Source organism: Lissotriton helveticus, chromosome 6, assembly GCF_964261635.1.
Source record: "Lissotriton helveticus chromosome 6, aLisHel1.1, whole genome shotgun sequence".
Classification (NCBI taxonomy): domain Eukaryota; kingdom Metazoa; phylum Chordata; class Amphibia; order Caudata; family Salamandridae; genus Lissotriton; species Lissotriton helveticus.
Window position 1 is genome coordinate 1849543120 of NC_136067.1, and position 10949 is coordinate 1849554068.

Genomic DNA, 10949 nt, shown 5'->3' on the forward strand with positions numbered 1-10949 from the left:
CCTGGTTGCTGACAGTCCTAGCAGGGAGTGGCAGGGGCCGTGGTGCGACCCCCGCAAGTGGGCACCAGAATGTGAAAACCCGAGCCCTTTACAGCTAGAGCCTTCACTGGGGCTCTCTCTGTAATATTAAAGAGCTCCTCGCGCTGCTGCGGCGTTTTACTTTATTTGATGATGCTGTGCCCCAAAAATGTATGGGCAGATTGTTAGTAAACATTATATATTCTCTGGCGTTGTTACAGAGACGCGTCCTGTCTCTTACCACGCGCTCTTTTCTCCACCTTTGACGTCCCTGGGAAATCAACCTGCTGCACCCGACATCCCCAAAGAACGAATAGAATATCCCTCGGCTCCATGAGCGTAGCTAGCTTTGGTGCAGCAGGTGCAGTGGCCCCGGGGCAGACATCCTTGCTACCCTAATTTCCCTCTCGCTGTACATTTTATCTATAGCTCTGACATCCTCCGCATAGTTTACCAGGAGTACAAAGTAAAGGCAGGAATAAGTGGGTTAGTAGTGAGGGAGACAGAGTCTAGGGACTGGTAACAACCATGGGCGATGTTTTTTTTTGGTTTTAGCCCAACCCATTTCTCTTCCGTGTGTCTTTAGTAACGCTGCTGTTCTAGCAAGGAAAGACGCGGTGATGATGTCATCAGCACGAGATATACTTAAGCTAGCACCCACACCTGTCCCAGGTACATCCCACATTGCATGCCTCTGATTCACCTGCATGGACTCCCAAGGGCTGCGGGGACAGGACACCTGCCCAGGTTAATAACTGGAGACTTAGCTCAGTGGGTGGAGCACCTGCTGTTATGAACATGTGTTAATGCTGCTTATTGCAGGCTTGACTCTGACTGTCATATTTCTGAGGTGGATAAAAATAATATGTTGACGACATTTACGTTGTGACATTTATCAGCATGCTATTACGTCATTCAAGCGTCAAGCATCAATTTCGTTCAGAGTGGTCCTTATTTACACACACTCTATCACCCTCTATCTATCGCCCTCTATCTATCTATCTATCGCCCTCTATCTATCTATCTATCGCCCTCACTCTATCTATCGCCCTCACTCTATCTATCTATCGCCCTCACTCTATCTATCGCCCTCACTCTATCTATCTATCTATCGCCCTCACTCTATCTATCTATCTATCGCCCTCACTCTATCTATCTATCTATCGCCCTCACTCTATCTATCTATCGCCCTCACTCTATCTATCTATCGCCCTCACTCTATCTATCTATCGCCCTCACTCTATCTATCTATCGCCCTCACTCTATCTATCTATCGCCCTCACTCTATCCATCTATCGCCCTCACTCTATCTATCTATCTATCGCCCTCACTCTATCTATCTATCTATCGCCCTCACTCTATCTATCTATCGCCCTCACTCTATCTATCGCCCTCACTCTATCTATCTATCGCCCTCACTCTATCTATCGCCCTCACTCTATCTATCTATCGCCCTCACTCTATCTATCTATCGCCCTCACTCTATCTATCGCCCTCACTCTATCCATCTATCGCCCTCACTCTATCCATCTATCGCCCTCACTCTATCTATCTATCGCCCTCACTCTATCTATCTATCGCCCTCACTCTATCCATCTATCGCCCTCACTCTATCCATCTATCGCCCTCACTCTATCTATCGCCCTCACTCTATCTATCGCCCTCACTCTATCTATCGCCCTCACTCTATCTATCGCCCTCACTCTATCTATCGCCCTCACTCTATCTATCGCCCTCACTCTATCTATCGCCCTCACTCTATCTATCGCCCTCACTCTATCTATCGCCCTCACTCTATCTATCGCCCTCACTCTACCTATCGCCCTCACTCTACCTATCTGTCTATCTATCGCCCTCACTCTACCTATCGCACTCACTCTATCTATCGCACTCACTCTATCTATCGCATCATTCTATCTATCGATCGCCCTCACTCGGTCTATCCATCTTCGCCCTCACTCTATTTATCTATTTATCGCCCTGACTCTATCTATCTTTCGCCCTCCCTCTAGCTATCTATCGCCCTCCCTCTATCTATCGTACCACCACAGCATCACTCATGGGAACCACAACATCACTATGCGCTACCACAGCATCACTGAATGCCACAGCATCACTCGTCACCACCACATCACTCCGCGCCACCACAGCATCAATCTGTGCAACCATTCAACAACTGGTTCAAATATGTTCTCTCAATGTTTCAAGCTTTATTACAAATGTCACAAAAAAAGTTAATATTTCACTTCTGTTCTTGGGTTTTCGTCACAATAAAATACACTGAACATAATCTTCACAAAAGTTATTTACAAAAGTGTAAGCTATTGCCATCATAAATTACAATAACTTTTATTTAAGTGTTAATCATTAAAAACAATTTAAATCCATTGTTATTTGTAATATCAATACATCTAAGTCACGTAAATACAAAACATGTTGCATTACAAATGCTATAGGTGTCACATTTGCAAAAGTTAAAAGTATTGGCATTGTAAATGACAAAGCTATTAATTTCGCTATTTTCAAAACCAACACATAAATAAAAAAAATTGTCATTTACAAGACCAATAGCTCAAACTTTCCTAATGCGAGACCTATTGCATTGCAAATGCTTGTTCTTTTTGAGTTCAAGTATAAGGTGAGATTTACTTGTGGTGTCTCTTTGACCTCCAGTCCACTGCAGTTTGTCTTTCAAGCAGCTCATAAATCTTTATAATGGGCAGTGGGACTTCTTGGTTGGTGGACTGAGGAGGGTAATGACGCTCCTCGGAAATATGCAGTGAGTATATACTAGTGTAAAATTATGATTGCAGTGCATAAGGGTGGGGAGAGCCTCCCTCTTCCCCAATGTGTGGATAACCACTGATAAAGCAAAACAACAGTCCCTTGAACAAGCCAACAGTATATATTATGTATCATTGACAATAATAAACAACACTCTTGTTCCTCTGTTGAAACAGTCACTTCAGTTTAATCCAGAGATCCTTAGCCAACACGTGTTACGTCGCGCGTAATTGTTGTGTGCAGCGACTTCTTCAGGGCACTAATCTCTTTGTATGGATCCTCAGTTCCGGTTGTATTTGCGACCCAGAATGGGTTTTAATACTCCAGTGATATTTGCACAGTATAGGGCAAAAGTGATTACTGTGTCCAAGATTGAGTGTATTCCAGAATCCTTTTGTTAAGTGTGGATCGTGTATGTATAAGTCATAAATCCATCATGAAGAATTACAACATGATATAGTAAAACCACTCCTTGGGGCTAAGTGAGTCCCTCTGGCCAGCAACCAAGTCTTTACTGGCGTAAACGCAAATCTTCTGTTCAGTAGCAGGACAGCCGGAGGCACCTTTCCATAAACAGTGTCCTTAGCCAGTAAATGGCCTTTCAAGCTACTGTAGTATGATGGGTATTGTGTAATCTGCATTGGTCCCACATGCAGAGCGTGGAAGCATGCCAATGCTTATGATATTTCTAACAAAGAACTGCAACTGAGCACCAGGGTATACGGTAATAATCTGTATACTGTTCGGATTTGGCACCAGCTCTCTGTCCTGGTGCTGCACGACTGTCCTACTCTACACCCAAGTTCAACCTATGTATTGCTTTCTGAACCACCACTTGCTCATCTGTCTCCTGCACCAGACACATCCAGTGTACGGACTCGTTCAACACCAAGGTACAGTGTGTATAATGAACTGTGAATTGCTGGGGGGCTATTTGTCCCAACTGCAAACTTGCTTGTCTCCTTCTACAACTGGGTGTGTACACTCTGTCCAGACCTGGGTTTCCACAAATATTATACGTGATTGCCTGCTTCCTTGCTTTTAGTCTTCATCCATCCTCTATCCTGTTAGCCATCCTTAGGTCAGTCTTGTTATTAGTAATGTAGGGCCCAGAGTCACCACTTGTGACAAGCCTTCTGTGAAGCAAATGAAGTCTTCTTGTTAAGTAATGTGTACCTCTCGGAATACTATTGTGGTCCTCCCACAAAGCACCAACACATACCCACTTCTTCACACAGATACATACAACCTCAATACAGCCCCTCAAACCCTGAACCTTAATCTTAGCTGTACTTGTGGCTTATTGTGCCATAATTGACGCGTATCTCTGGCCTTTACACCATTTCTGTTACAGGCAACTGCCACGCCACACTGAATGCTCCTTCTACAATACTACTGTAATCTCCCAATTCTGACTAAAACAATAGACCAACCCAACCTACTCTCTTCCTGTTGGATGCTCCCATAAGGCTCCAAATGTGAGCTAGCAACACTTCGAGGCCACACAAGAGAAAACAGTGTGGTATATAATTAAACAAAAAAATAAAAAAATGACACAGGGAGAAAACTACCCATGGCAAATCTGCAGCAGCGTAGCTTGGGGCAATAAATATATTGTCTATTAAGTAGTTGGGCACATGTGCTTTTAATCAGGCATGGTGGGTTATCTGTCGGATTTCACCTGGAATTTTTACATACACACAGACAAAATCACATACACAAACTTCAAATCAAAACCAACTTTATTCGGTTTTTCATATTTATAGAAATACCATAAAAGTTCATAAAATACATTGTTTATACACTTTTAGTTAAAAAATTTTATATTAATTTTTACTATACAATTAAAACACAGTTTACTTATAAATCACAGTTCATAAAAAGTATAGCCATGGCATGACGTACGGTTTTAACAATGGTTTCATCAGCCCTCTAATGTTTAAACGAGATGGTTGATCTTATGAAAGGTTTGAGCGATGACGGATACAAAATTTAAAGAAACGCGCCATCGCTTTTGCTACGATTTCATCTTCATGGTACTGAAGCGCCAAATAGGCTGGACGGCACTGGCGCATCCCCCAGTTTCTCAATATGGGCAGTATCCATCGCCTTCGTGGTATAGTATAAAACTTACAAAAAAGGGTTACACGAATGGTGGATTGTGCCAAGACAGAATCACAAGGGCATGGAAACGAATTTGATGTCCAATCGTTTTGGGAGGGAAAAGATACAATTCGATGAAACACATTGAATCTGAAATGTGTCAGCAACGATTTTATCTATATAACAAGTAAGGTTCAATAGAAAAAGCAGTCTGAGCTAATAGACCCTGTTGCACTCAAGGTTTCCCTATCTCTTTTAGCATGTGCACCTGCCCCAGGTGTGCCAGGCATGCTTTCTTCAAGTCTGCCTTCGACATTTCTGCTATTGTTAATGGTTCAGTTATGGAAACAAGGGTTCCTAGCTTATTTGGAATAATCACAATACCGTATAGAACACAATGGACTACTATACGTTAAATTCTCCTTGCCCAGCCGGACAAGGAATTTATTTCAACAAATGTCAAATTTAATCACAATATTTTTCAGACAAGTAGTATGACACAAGCCTGTGCCGCACTTTGAAAGGGAGAAGGTAGAGAAGAGTGAAAGGGGTGTTTTCAGGCAAGAAAAGGAGCAAGTCAGGGCACTTGTAAATGATAAGAAATAGTGACAGTGTCGCCTGGAGTGAAACAAACAATATCAAATTTAAAGTACTACATGTATGTACACTCATAGGTGTCGACGTTTTGATCCCTTTGCTCAATTAAGTAATTGGGATCATCATCAGGACTTTCAAATTAGAATTGCCTGAATGTAACAAAGCCTCTAGGTGCGAGGTATTGGGTAAAGGCGTCAAGCCTTCTTCGAGCAACCGAGGATGACGTCCCGTAAATGCCAGGAGTAAAGCACAGGTCCTGCTTGTATAGTTTACATCTATCCCGTAGCGGCTTTTCGCCGAGCCATTCTGAGCTCGGTTTTCACTCTTGTAAGATTCCAAGAGGATTTTTGAGGGAAATGGTTCTTCTTCTTTCAGCGCCGACTGGTTGTGTGGGCTTGAATAGTGGTACCGAGTGGTTCACTAGGGGCTCGATGGCCGTGATAACTGATGAACAGTCGTCCACTCTTTGTTCGATCAATGTCGCAATGGTAGGCGAGTCAGATAGGAGCTCGCGTCTGGCCGGGATATTCCGTCTCGATGCCGGTTCAACCGGCCAGACGCGAGCTCCTATCTGACTCGCCTACCATTGCGACATTGATCGAACAAAGAGTGGACGACTGTTCATCAGTTATCACGGCCATCGAGCCCCTAGTGAACCACTCAGTACCACTATTCAAGCCCACACAACCAGTCGGCGCTGAAAGAAGAAGAACCATTTCCCTCAAAAATCCTCTTGGAATCTTACAAGAGTGAAAACCGAGCTCAGAATGGCTCGGCGAAAAGCCGCTACGGGATAGATGTAAACTATACAAGCAGGACCTGTGCTTTACTCCTGGCATTTACGGGACGTCATCCTCGGTTGCTCGAAGAAGGCTTGACGCCTTTACCCAATACCTCGCACCTAGAGGCTTTGTTACATTCAGGCAATTCTAATTTGAAAGTCCTGATGATGATCCCAATTACTTAATTGAGCAAAGGGATCAAAACGTCGACACCTATGAGTGTACATACATGTAGTACTTTAAATTTGATATTGTTTGTTTCACTCCAGGCGACACTGTCACTATTTCTTATCATTTACAAGTGCCCTGACTTGCTCCTTTTCTTGCCTGAAAACACCCCTTTCACTCTTCTCTACCTTCTCCCTTTCAAAGTGCGGCACAGGCTTGTGTCATACTACTTGTCTGAAAAATATTGTGATTAAATTTGACATTTGTTGAAATAAATTCCTTGTCCGGCTGGGCAAGGAGAATTTAACGTATAGTAGTCCCATTGTGTTCTATACGGTATTGTGATTATTCCAAATAAGCTAGGAACCCTTGTTTCCATAACTTAGTTATACCCATAGTTCTTGGCTACCCGCTGGGTTTCCCTTGTTTTTCAAAAACAATTGTTAATGGTTCAGCAAAAAAATGTTCATAGCCTAGATCTGTTAATAAAGCCTTAACATATGCCAGCCATTTTATATTCCCACAGTGGTCGAGTGTCTTGATATCCTGTACAATTGATCTTGTTTATCCTGTACAATTGATCTACACACACTTGCTTTCTCGTCTGTTTTGAAGATCTTAAAAAAAGATTGTTCTTTGCAAAAAGTTGTTTCTCCCTCTGCCCTGCTTCTTAACCCCCCCCCCTTCCGCATTCTCTGCTTCTTATACAATATGTTTTAATATATGCCAGCAGGAAAATATGACACTTACTCCTCCCCCCAATCTTACTGACTAAGCTACGTGGTGCAAATCTGGGGATACTGCATCCTGAAGGCTTGGATAGAAGTACTGGAACCCCCTCTCCAGTTTCAGCAAACACCTAATCAAAACTCCCCGAGGATGTCAAAAATACACGTCTGCTTATCTGTTGTGCTCTTTTCGTTGTTATGAAAATAGATACTTAAGAAAATAGAAGACTAATTCACTGTAGGGCAATCGGTGTCAAAACATGACAAAAACTCAAAATAAAACAGCATTTATAAAATGTCTGCTAAGTAGTCGGGTGAGACCTGCTTAGAATTTGCAAGGGTTACACAGTCAAGGAGAATGCCACCTCCATATTCCAACAAAATACAAATTGTATAAATTTTGACGACATGCAGCTCAATCAATCAAAGGCGAGTGTAGAACAGCGCCCTGGCATAAAATGACTCAAGCACCTTCCTCCCTGGAAAAAAGTGTCCTTGTTCATGTGCTTTCTTGAGGTTATGGGTTTAATGCTGGAGTGGATGTCAACAAGTAGGTAGCGTGTTCCCAACAACCTCCCGCTGCATCCTAAGTAACACAAGCAACAATAACTGTCTAAGGCAGATAGGATAAGGCCTAACTCAAGAGAAGCCTCTAGATTTATACCTGGGTTTGTATCGCTACGTCACAGCTTACTTGATTAATCAGAATAAATACATAAATCAATGCCTCAAATGCGTTGTGGGTCATGTAAAAATGACCATAACTTTATTCCCAAACTTATTTTTAAGTTGAATGTTCTTTTGGATATTTTATACTGGAAAGAAAAGCAAAAGTATCATTCATTGGGTGAGGTTGTTTTGTTGAAGATATAAACATTGCTCTGGCATTTAAAAAATTCCAAAACATTTTATGTTTGTATTCATCCACAGAATACATGTTTTAAAATATGGTTACATATGTCCTTTTGCTTGACAAGTGGACATCATTTCGAACAACCGACGTCTGGTTGGAACGTGCGGTCTAAATTTACTCACACACAACAATCTGGCATCCGACCGGGCCATGTACCCGTCCTCTGACAGGAAGGCATGGCGGGATGTTTACAGCAGAGCACGTGCTAATACCGTGACAGAATAAAAACATTAAAACGTCTTCTGTCGCTGCAATGCAACTGCGCATAGGAGGGCGGCTGCAGTGCGCAGTAAAAACAGACTATTTGCCATGATGACAATAAATACGCACGCGTGCAGGTACACACGCTGAGCCAACCTAGTGCAAACACAAGACCAACAGGCAAATGAGAAAAGCAGATTTCCACAACTCACGCGTCCCCTCGGTTGACGAGTCCAATCTGCATTTTAACCCCCCCTTTGGTTAACACAAGAGCCTGGAATGTCTCATTCAGTACTGTGCATTTAAAAGTCATGTTGAAACAACATTTTAATACGCGCCCAATAAAACTTCGAACGTTTAAGTGAGTTTGGCCCTATACTCTCGAGGTTGTTTTGGGAAGAGTCCTAAAAAGAATAAAGTACAGAACAAAACGTTAAGATGCGTCACTAATGCTCCTGCTAAGTATCTGCATTGGCAGTGCACATACGTTGTCTGCTGTGCTCGTGGAATAAAATGGGATATAAAAACGTCTCGAGCTCGTTGGCAGTGCCAAGAAGTGAGCGAAACACCGGGACACAACATAGGGACACCTCTGCAGCAGAGTGAGGTGCTCAGTTGTCCAGCCACCAGTCATAAAGTGTACATTTATACCCTGCTGCAGGAGCAATGTCACAGACCTGCCCTGGAGCCCTCCCTGCTGCCCAGAGAGAGTCCCAAACAAAGAGACAGGTGGACCCTACACCCCCGACAGCGGAGGGTGTTTATCAAACAACAATCACAGCTTCATACCACGCTGAAAAAGCGGCCACTGGTGCTTACCGGTTTGAATGAGCTCCCCTCACATTCCACCTCCTAAACAAACACTGCTCTCGCGGCGTAGGGAGCCTTCCGCCGGGTTTAAATGCCCCGCAAACACCAGGAGACCCCAAGCCAGGGCGAGGAACCCCAAGCTCCGCCGCACAGCGCCGTCCACAGGAAGCGCAAGCACTACTTTGAGTCCCGAGCCCCCGCGCGCACAACGAACCTGGACGCCTCCGCCCGGCGCAGTCAAACTTGCCGAAGTTCGGCGCTGTTTGGACGGCGGAGGGGCGTGACCCCGGCGCGCGATGGGCGGACGGACTGCAGGCGGTCGGCAGGGGGCGGGGCGCCATAGGCCCCGCCCCCTGCAGTCCTGGTGTGTGTGTTTCCCGGGTGTTCCTGGAGGAGGGTCCTTCCCCGTGACGTCACGGCCGGGGAATGCGCGGAATGTGCGGCGGCCGCTCGCTCGCCTCAGCCGCAGGGACTTCGGTTTTAAAGAGGGAGAAGGGAGGGGACTGTAAGGAGCCTGGCCACCACGCAGCTGGACTTTCAAACTCGGAGATCTATCAGATGGGCAGCGTGCTTGAATTTTATACCATTTTTTTTTAAACTAAGTGTGCGCAAAACGTTTTTCCTTTTTTAGCAATTGATTTTTTTTTATTGATATTTTGGATACTTTTATTCCGTGTATACATTTCCTTTGACTCTAATGCAAGCAATAATTTCATTGTATTTATGCATTTTTATTTAGCGCGGACTTTGCCCAAAGGTGTCAGAGCACTTCACAATAGGACCAGTTAGGTTACACGAAGAGAATGTATTTTTATTATGTAATGCATTTGTTATGTATTGTGGGTGGTGTGGTGTACGGCGTTTCTAACACCCATGGGGCGAGGATGTTAAGATTATCATAACGTGTATTTGTAAAGCTACTTTCACCCAGGTGTATCTTGGCGCTGAATAACTGATGTTTATTGTTACCCAACTGAATGGTACTCATTTTATGGAACTCAGAAGGATGAAAGGCTGAGTGCAACATCCAGACCCAGCTCTGATGAAAGCACCCTCAGAGCCATTCGCTACCGGTGAAAAGACTTTAATCGGTATTTGGAGTGATAGTACCCTCCGCGGTGACGTAACTGACGTGAACGTCCCTTGTCCAGCTGCTGCATTTGTTCTGATCGCAGCTACAGAGACAATATATCTAAATGTAATTATTGTAACTATCACTTGCTCTATCCATGTACCATGATACTGCTGTAAAGCGCCCAAATGCCATGTCCGCGCTGTAGGGCGGCGCGGCCTAGGGCAGTTTGGCCTTGCGCAGCGCCGAAAGAACTACACACCACTAGTATTACTGTGTGTTGCATTGAAGACCCCAAGCGGTCTTCCAGCGTTTATTTATCTCCTCGGGACGAGCCCGCCCAAGGATTGCATGCCAATGCAACATTGTATTGGAGAGCCCGTACGGCTTTCTACATCCTTCCTCTTCTTTAGTATCTGTCCATCACAGCTGGCGTGCTCATGGGGACGTACACACAAAGTCCTTGAACTTCTGACTCGGCACAGGATTCGGCCGGAGACCATACTTCTGGCTCCAGGAGTTGGAACGAGTCTCTGCTTGAGTCGGAATGCCGGGTGACGGTGCGTTGGTAACGTCTTGATTGGGTTTCATGGGGACAGGGGCCATCGCCACGCCGCCTGCTCTCGGCACCTCCGGTGAAGAAACTGGTGAACTCTGTGAGCCAACATCCTCTTAGCTCTGGTCCCCGCTGGGCTCATCACGTTCTACGGCGTCAGTGGTAGGCCCTGGAACTTTCTTGAAGCAAATAACGTTCCGGGTAACCACCTGGTCGC

General features: G+C 44.6%; 1 protein-coding gene across 1 annotated transcript in view; it reads right to left on the reverse strand.

Moving 5' to 3' along the window:
- PTPN14 (protein tyrosine phosphatase non-receptor type 14) overlaps window positions 1-9339 on the reverse strand; it is a 524356-nt gene extending 515017 nt beyond the window's left edge. Inside the window, exon 1 of the mRNA XM_078649778.1 lies at window positions 9114-9339. The gene's annotated coding sequence lies outside the window, so the exon portion shown is untranslated. The remainder of the gene's footprint in view (window positions 1-9113) is intronic.
- Between the last annotated feature and the right edge of the window lie 1610 nt (window positions 9340-10949).